Here is a 9563-nt window from a genome sequence, read left to right on the forward strand (position 1 = left end):
TTAATTTTTAACTTTCTTGCAAAACATCTTGCCCACTTGTCAAAACACAATTTTCTGAATTCTGAAAGGCCTTTTTTTTTTTTAATCTTTTTTTGAAAGGCTTTTTAATAAAAATATTAGAATTCCTGTAATAACCATATCTGGTTCTGATTTTTTTTTTAAATTGTGAGTTTCAGATCCTGCTCATAACACCTTCCCAGACCCTGGTACTCCATAGTTTGGAATACAGAAGAGTTCAGGAGGATATGAGGTATTCCATTTTTATTTTACTATGTTTTTCTCTATGTCAAAATGTAATTGATACTTAAATATACATGAGTCTATGTACATATCTGACTCAACTTACATTTGCCCAAATATAGTCCATTCAGAGAGGATTTCTGCTTATTATGTTAACTGTTAGAACTGAGACAACTGTATCTGATTCACACAGAATTAATTGCTATATAAATTTCTATTTGAAAGCATGTATATTTCTTTCTGTCTGCTGAATTGACCCAGCAAATCTCAAATGAGGGTGATTTGCCACTGATTCACATAAGAGGACTCCACTTGGTGACCAGATAGAATAGGTGAATAACATTAAATCCCAGAGACAAAAACAGAAGAAGAAAATGCCTTCAAAGTACATTAACACTTATGTTAACACAAATATCAGAGAAACACCTAAAAATGGAAAGTAAAGAAGCTTGAAATAAAATGTTTCAACCATCTTAAGTAACTGAGTGACTTCAGGTTCTCTGATCAGATAGCTTTGAAAGCCAGAGCTAAACATACACACTACTTTCAAGTTACCGTTCCCATTCATTGAGAATAAAAGTCCCTTTTCTTCAGCCACTTCTCCTCCTTTTTCCTGAAGTGCAAACTGTCCTCGTTTGATTGCCCTGATGCTACACTGGCTCCTTTCTGACAGCCTTGCTTCACTCTGCAAGGACAGCCTCACAGGTCCCCGGGTTAAATCTAGCGCACTTTATGTAGGGTCTCGTGTGTGGCCTTACAGCTTCAGGTCACGTTTTCTGGCATATGCTGAACACACTGTAACACCAGAAAATACAAGATGTGGGCGTTCTCACTAACTCATCATGAGAAACCCAAGTTGCGGTCACCCCTGGTTTCAGTGATCCCTAACTTGCCTGCATGTGGCCTGTAGGAAGTGAACCTTCATGACGATTGCTTTCAGTGATGCAGTCCTGTGATCTGCTGTGAGAAGCTAACCAGGAGGGGTGGCCCACCCTTCCCCTATGACAGAGTAGTTACACTACCCCAGATAACAGGCTGGACCCAAGGCAAGATTTACTAATCATTTAAAAACCCAGATGCCATCTTTTAAAGAGGTGACTGAGACCATCAGAAGAATAGTTCTGGAGGATTCTATGGTGGAGTCCTTATCAGTCTCCAAGCCAGTTCCTGCAAGTGCTAAAGTAACATGCTGCTGCTGCTGCTAAGTTGCTTCAGCCGTGTCCGACTCTGTGCGACCCCATGGACGTCAGGCCACCAGGCTCCACCGTCCCTGGGATTCTTCAGACAAGAACACTGGAGTGGGTTGCCATTTCCTTCTCCAATGCATGAAAGTGAAAAGTGAAAGTGAAGTCACTCAGTTGTGTCTGACTCAGCGACCCCATGGACCGCAGCCTACCAGGCTCCTCCATCCATGAGATTTTCCAGGCAAGAGTACTGGAGTGGGAAAGTAACTTGCTAACAAGCACTAATTGCTTAGAATAGGACTTGTTGTTTAGTCTCAAAGTCAAGTCTGACTCTTTTGTGACCCTACGGATTGTAGCCCGCCAGGCTTCTCTGTCCAGCGGGATTCTCCAGGCAAGAATACTGGAGTGGGTTGCCATTTCCTCCTAGAGGGGATCTTCCCAGCCCAGGGATCGAACCCAGGTCTCCTGCATTGGCAGGTGGACTCTTTACTGCCGAGCCACCTGGGAAGCCCAGAATAGGACTAGCAGAGGGGAAAAAACAGAAAAGGAAAGAAAATTATCACAAACTAAAGAGATAAGGCTAAAACTAAAGAGAAAAAGCATACTTTTGTTACTAAATAAACTGCTTCTAAATAATCACAAGTCACCGTATCTAAGACATCACATGATCCATTGAACAACCTGTACTGTGTCTAACACTGCCAAAAGCGGGAGACGTGGGTTTGATCCCTGAGTTAGAAAAATCCCCTGGAGAAGGAAATGGCAGCTTAATCCAGTATTCTTGTCTGAGAAATACCTTGGACAGAGGAGCCTGGCAGGCTACAGTCCATGGGGTCACAGAACAGTTGGATACAACTGAGCAACTAAACAAGAACAACTGTGTCTGACACTTTAACCCACATTTTACATGTACACGCTGGTTCACACCTGACCCTGGAGCATGCTTTCCAGTGCGAGTGTGTCCATGGCACCTCTGAGCTTGGTGCTGGCTTTCCCCTCCAGGTTGGAAGCATGGTGTTTTTCCGGTGCCGAAAAGGTTACCACGTTCAAGGCTCTACAACTCGAACTTGCCTGGCGAACCTGACATGGAGTGGCATCCAGACAGAGTGCATCCGTAAGTGTGACCCTGTGCAAGGGCAGGGCCTGTCCGCTCTCCTGCAGCTGGAAGAATTCACCTTCCTGAGAAACATTGAGGGGCTGATTTTTGTCTCTTTCCATTCCCTAAACTCATTTCTCAGAGTCTGATTCCTTAGAACCAGCAGCAGCAGCAGCACCCGGAATTTGGCTGAAGTTCGAATGTTGAGTCCCATCCTGCACACACCTGCAGTATCTGAGGCTCTGGGGGCCAGGGGGTGGGTGGGGTGCAGAGGAGGAGGGGGACCCCAGTCTGTAGTTCCCAGGCACCTCTGGTGATACCCAGGCCCCAAAGCCTGAGAAATTATCCCAAACCAAAGACCAGTGAATAACATGCTGGTTAACACTCACCAAGAGAAAACCTGCATGTGCTCCTGCTCCCCTAGGATGTTCACCTCGGATCACTAAAGATCATGTGACTTGTCAGAGTATTAATACAAGTGTTTAAACTGTTCTTTTTGGAGTCCATATGAATTTATAATTCAAATACTTAGGGCCAAGTTTTGTTTTGTGATTTAATCATTAGAATTAGGAAAAATGTAATGATTAGTAACAAACCTTTCGTCCTCTACCAATCTAGGGCAACACAGTATCTAACTCTTACCAGATTAGCTATATGCAAATATCTTCTGAGTATGTAAGTTGTGAATTTTGTGTATTTATGTATCAGTATTTATTTCAAAGCTATCATCTCTATTCTAAATCTCTACATGAATTCTCTATGTGAATATTATAAAGAGATATCACACATACATGCATGTATATGTATGTATATACACATAGGTGTGTGTGTCGGTGTGTGGAGCTTGCTAACATTAGGTCTTCATTACCTTGAAAATCTGGGGAAGGAAATGGAAACGCCTCCAGTATTCTTGCCTGGGAAATCCCATGGACAGAGGAGGCTGGCAGGCAACAGTCTATGGGGTTGCAAGAGTTGATCTAGCAACTAAACCACCACCACCTTGAAAGTCTGTCAAAGTGAAAAATATTACAATACTTAAAAAGACTGCATTAGTGACATTAATCATATAAACTTGTTTTTATAATACTTGCCCACGTCCTTTATTTGAGACATAAATGTGCACTCTATAAAGAATGATAAGTTATTTGAGATCAAGCATGGGGCCTCCCAGGGTGCGCTAGTGGTAAAGAACCCACCTGCCAATGCAGGAGACATAAGTAAGTGACTTGGCTTGATCCCTGGGTCAGGAAGATCCCTGGAAGGGGGGCATGGCAACCCGCTGCAGTATTCTTGCCTGGGGAATCTCATGAACAGAAGAGTCTGGTGGCTACAGCCCATAGGGTCCCAAAGAGTCAGACACAACCCAAGCAGTTTAACACAGCACACACACACAGCACCTTATAACCCCGGGGCTCCCCTGGGGCTCAGCAGGAAAGAGTCAACACGGGAGACGCAGGTTTGAGCCTGGGGGGTGGGGAAGAGCCCCTGTGGAAGGGAATGGCAGCCCACTCCAGTATGCTTGCCTGGAAAATCCATGGACAGAGGAGCCTGGCAGGCTACAGTCCATGGGGTCACAAGAGTCAAACACAACTTAGCAACTAAACAACAAAAAACAATTACAACCTTATTTACTCCTAAATGATATTTTTAAAGGAAATAAGAATCTACATTTCAATTAACTTTGTAAACACACAGTGGATTTTGACCAAAATTAATTATTCATTTAACTGAGCAGTAAATTTTCTAGTTGCCACTGGACAAAAATCAAAGCATATTTTAAAGTACACATTAATCTGTGTTTAGTTTAAAGGACTGCTCTTTTAAGGAAATTTAACATATTATTTATCTTAGTGTTAGCTGCTCAGTCGTGTCCAATTCTTTGCAACCCCATGGACTGCAGCCCGCCAGGCTCCTCTGTCCAAGGAATTCTCTAGACAAGAATACTGGAGTGAGTAGCCATTCCCTTCTCCAGGGAATCGTCCTGACCCAGAGATCGAACCTGGGTCTCCTGCAATGCAAGCACACTGTTTACCATCTGAGCCACTAGGGAGGCCCCATTTATCTTAACAGTATGTCAGAAGTGTTTATTTTAAATCTATGATTTCTAAATTTATATAACATAATTACATACACACATGTATGCAAAGAAGTAGACTAGATAGACAGATGACAGGTAGACAGATGATAAATAGAAGACAGACAGATAGATAGAGACAGAGGAGGAGGAAGAGTGAGGGAAGGGTAGGGGGAGAGGAAGAAACAGACCTGGCAACATCAAGGCTCTGCTGTGCTGTAAGCTGCAGAGACCAGAATGTCAGTGATCTGTTAAGCTCCCGTATTCTCAATTTTAAATGGTAAACTAACTTTATAGCCATTTCCATCTCTTTCTCTGTATTTCCTTTGACACACAGGCTTAGGCTCCAATGGACGTACTAATGGACTAAATCCCATTTCAGCTCATGCCTGCCTCGAGCCTGAAACACCAGCCCATGCAGATGTGAGAGTCATAGACCTCCCCACCTTTGGCTACACCTTGGTGTATACCTGCCATCTGGGATTCTTCCTTGTGGGTGGATCTGAGCCAAAATTCTAGGAAACAGAATACAACAACATATTAAAAAGATCATACATCATGACCAAAGTGGGTTTTATCCCAGGGATGCAAGGATTCTTCAATATTTGCAAATCAATCAATGTGAATCACCATATTAACAAATTTAAAGATAAAATCCATATCAACAGATGCAAAGAAAGCTTTTGACAAAATTCAACACCCATTAATGATAAAAACTCTCCAGAAAGCAGGCATAAAAGGAACACACCTCAACACAATAAAAGCCATCTATGATAAATTCACAGCAAAGATTATCCTCATGGAAAAACATTGAAAGCATTTCCTCTAAAATCAGAAACAAGACAAGGATGCCCACTCTCACCACTACTATTGAACATAGTTTTGGAAATTCTAGCCCCAGCAACCTGAGAAGAAAAAGAAATAAAATGAATCCAGACTGGAAAAGAAGAATTGAAATGCCCACTGTTTGCTGATGACATGATCCTCTACACAGAAAACCTAAAGACATGACCAGAAATTACTAGAGCTAATCAGTGAATATAGTAAAGTTGCAGGAAATAAAATTAATCTACAGAAGTCCCTTGCATTCCTATACACTAACAATGAGAAAACACAAAGAAAAATCAAGGAAACAATCCCATTCACCATTGAAATGAAAAGAATTAAATAGTTAGGAATAAATTTACCTAAAGAAACAAAAAAACCTATATATAGAAAACTGTGAAACACTGATGAAAGAAATCAAAGATGACACAAATAGATGGAGAAATATACCATGTTCATGGATCGGATGAATCAATTTAGTGAAAATGATTTTACCCAAATCATTTTGGGTAGAATGATTTGGGTAGAAATCATTTGCGTAGAAAATGATTCTACCCAAATCATTTGATCTACCAAATCAAATGCTTACTACCCAAAGCAATCTATAGATTCAATGCAATCCCTATCAAGCTACCAACAGTATTTTTCACAGAACTAGAACAAATAATTTCACAATTTGTATGGAAATACAAAAAACCTCAAAGAGCCAAAGCAATTTTGAGAAAGAAGAATGGAACTGAAGGAATCAACCTGTCTGACTTCAGACTGTACTACAAAGCTATGGTCATCAACACAGCATGGTACTGGCACAAAGACAGAAACCTAGATCAATGGAACAAAATAGAAAGCCCAGAGATAAATCTACGCACCTATGGACAACTTATCTTTCACAAAGGAGGCAAAAATATACAATGGAGGTAAGACAATCTCTTTAACAAGTGGTGCTGGAAAAACTGGTCAACTATCTATAAAACAATGAAACTAGAACATTTTCTAAAACCATACACAAAAGTAAACTCAAAATGGATTAAAGATCTAAATGTAAGACCACAAACTGTAATACTCCTAGAGGAAAAATAGGCAGAAGACTCTCTGTAAAAGAAAAAATAAACAAATGGGACCTGATTAAATTTAAAAACTTTTGCACAATGAAGGAAAATATAAACAAGGTGAAAAAGCAGCCCTTGGAATGGGAGAAAATAACAGTAAACGAAACAACTGACAAAGAATTAATCTCCAAAATATCCAAGCAGCTCATGCAGCTCAATACCAGAAAAATTACCCAATTAAAAAATGGGTCAAAGAAATAAACAGACATTTCTCCAAAGACAGACAGATGACTAATAAACACATGAAAAGATGCTCAACATCACTCATTATCGGAGAAATGCAAATTAAACCACAATGAGGTACCATCTCAAGATGGTCAGAATGGCTGCCATCAAAAAATCTACAAACAATAAACGCTAGAGAGGGTGTGGAGAAAAGGGAACCCTCTTACACTGTTGGTGGGAAAGCAAACTAGTACAGCCACTATGGAGAAAAGCGTGGAGACTGCTTAAAAAACAGGAAACAGAAATAGAACTGCCATACCACCCAGCAATCCCAGTGCTGGGCATACACAATGAGGAAACCACAACTGAAAGAGACATGTGTACCCCTTTATTTATTGAGCCCATCTTTGCATGAAATGTTCCCTTGGTATCTCTGATTTTCTTGAAGAAATCTCTAGTCTTTCCCATTCTATTGTTTTCCTCTATTTCTTGGCATTGATCACTGAGGAAGGCTTTCTTATCTCTCCTTGCTAGTCTTTGGAACTCTGCATCCAAATGGGAATATCTTCCTTTTCTCCTTTGCTTTTTGCTTCTCTTCTTCTCACAGCTATTTGTAAGGCCTCCTTGAACAGCCATTTTGCTTTTTTGCATTTCTTTTTCTTGGGGATGGTCTTGATCCCTGTCTTCTGTACAATGTCACGAACCTCTGTCCATAGTTCTTCAGGCACTCTATCAGATTTAATCCCTTGAATCTATTTGTCACTTCCACTGTATAATCGTAAGGGATTTGATTTAAATCATACCTGAATGGTCTAGTGGTTTTCCCTACTTTCTTCAATTTAAGTCTGAATTTGGCAATAAGTTCATTATATGAGCCACAGTCAGCTCCTGGTCTTGTTTTTACTGACTGTACAGAGCTTCTCCATCTTTGGCTGCAAAGAAAATAATCTGATATCAGTATTGACCATCTGGTGATGTCCACATGTAGAGTCTTCTCTTGTGTTGTTGAAAGAGGGTGTTTGTTATGACCAGTGTAGTCTCTTGGCAAAACTCTATTAGCCTTTGCCCTGCTTCATTCTGTACTCCAAGGCCAAATTTGCCTGTTACTCCAGGTGTTTCTCGACTTCCTACTTTTGCATTATAGTCCCATATAAAGAAAAGGGCATCTTGTTGGGGTGTTAGTTCTAGAAGGTCTTGTAGGTCTTCATAGAAGCGTTCAACTTCAGCTTCTTCAGCATTGCTGGTCAGGGCATAGACTTGGATTACCATGATACTGAATGGTTTGCCTTGGAAACAAACAGAGATCATTCTGTCATTTTTGAGTGTATCCAAGTACTGCATTTTGGACTCTTCTGTTGACTATGATGGTTACTCCATTTCTTCCATGAGAAACGCTGGGCTGGATAAAGCACAAACTGGAATCAAGATTGCCAAGAAAAATATTAATAACCTCAGATATGGAGATGACACCACCCTTATGGCAGAAAGTGAAGAAGAACTAAAGAGCCTCTTGAGGAAAGTGAAAGAGGACAGTGAATAAGTTGGTTTAAAGCTCAACATTCAGAAAACGAAGACCATGGCATCTGGTCCCATCACTTCATGGCAAATAGATGGGGAAACAGTGACAGACTTTATTTTGGGGGGCTCCAAAATCACTGCAGATGGTGACTGCAGCCATGAAATTAAAAGACGCTTACTCCTTGGAAGGAAAGTTATGACCAACCTAGACAGTACATTAAAAAGCGGAGACATTACTTTGCCAACAAAGGTCCATCTAGTCGGCTATGGCTTTTCTATTAGTCATGTATGGATGTGAGAGATGGACTATAAAGAAAGCTGAGTGCCAAAGAATTTATGCTTTAGAATAGTGGTGTTGGGGAGAAGACTCTTGAGAGGTTTTTGGACAGCAATGAGATCAAACCAGTAAATCCTAATGGAAATAAGTCCTGAATATTCATTGGAAGGACTGATGCTGAAGCTGAAACTCCAATACTTTGCCCACCTGATGTGAAGAACTGATTAATTTGAAAAGACGCTGGTGCTAGGAAAGATTGAAGGCAGGAGAAGGGGATGACAGAGGATGAGATGGTTGGATGGCATCACTGACTCAATGGACATGAGTTTGAGTAAACTGCAGGAGGTGGTGATGGACAGGGAGGCCTGGCTTTTTTCAGTCCATGGGGTTGCAAAGAGTCAGACACGACTGAGCAACTGAACTGAACTGAACTTTGTACCCCAATGTTCATTGCAGCACTGTTTACAATAGCTAGGACGTGTAAGCAACCTAGATGTTCATTGGCAGATGAGTGGATAAGAAAGCTGTGGTACATATACAGAATGGAATATTACTCAGCTATAAAAAAGAAAGCATTTGAGTCAGTTCTAATGAGGTGAATGAAACTGGAGCCTATTATACAGAGTGAAGTCAGAAAGAAAAACACCAATACAGTATATTAACATATATATATGGAGTTTAGAAAGATGGTAACAACAACCCTATATGTGAGACAGCAAAAGAGACACAGACATAAAGAACAGACTTTTGGATTCTGTGAGAGAGGGTGAAGGTGGTATGATTTGAGAGAAGAGCATTGAAACATATATATTACCATATGTGAAATAATGACAAGTATAAGTTTCATGCATGAAGCAGAGCACTCAAAGCCAGTGCACTGGGACAACCCAGAGGGATGGGATGGGGAAGGAGGTGGGATGGGAGGTCACAACAGGGGGAATACATGTACACCTGTGGCTGATTCATGTCAATGTATGGCAAAAACAACCATAATATTGTAAAGTAATTAGCCTTCAATTAAAATAAATTAATTTTAAAAAATCTGGAGAAATGAACATTACTTCGGTTTGACATT

This window comes from Cervus canadensis, chromosome 31 (genome assembly GCF_019320065.1).
Source record: "Cervus canadensis isolate Bull #8, Minnesota chromosome 31, ASM1932006v1, whole genome shotgun sequence".
NCBI lineage: Eukaryota > Metazoa > Chordata > Mammalia > Artiodactyla > Cervidae > Cervus > Cervus canadensis.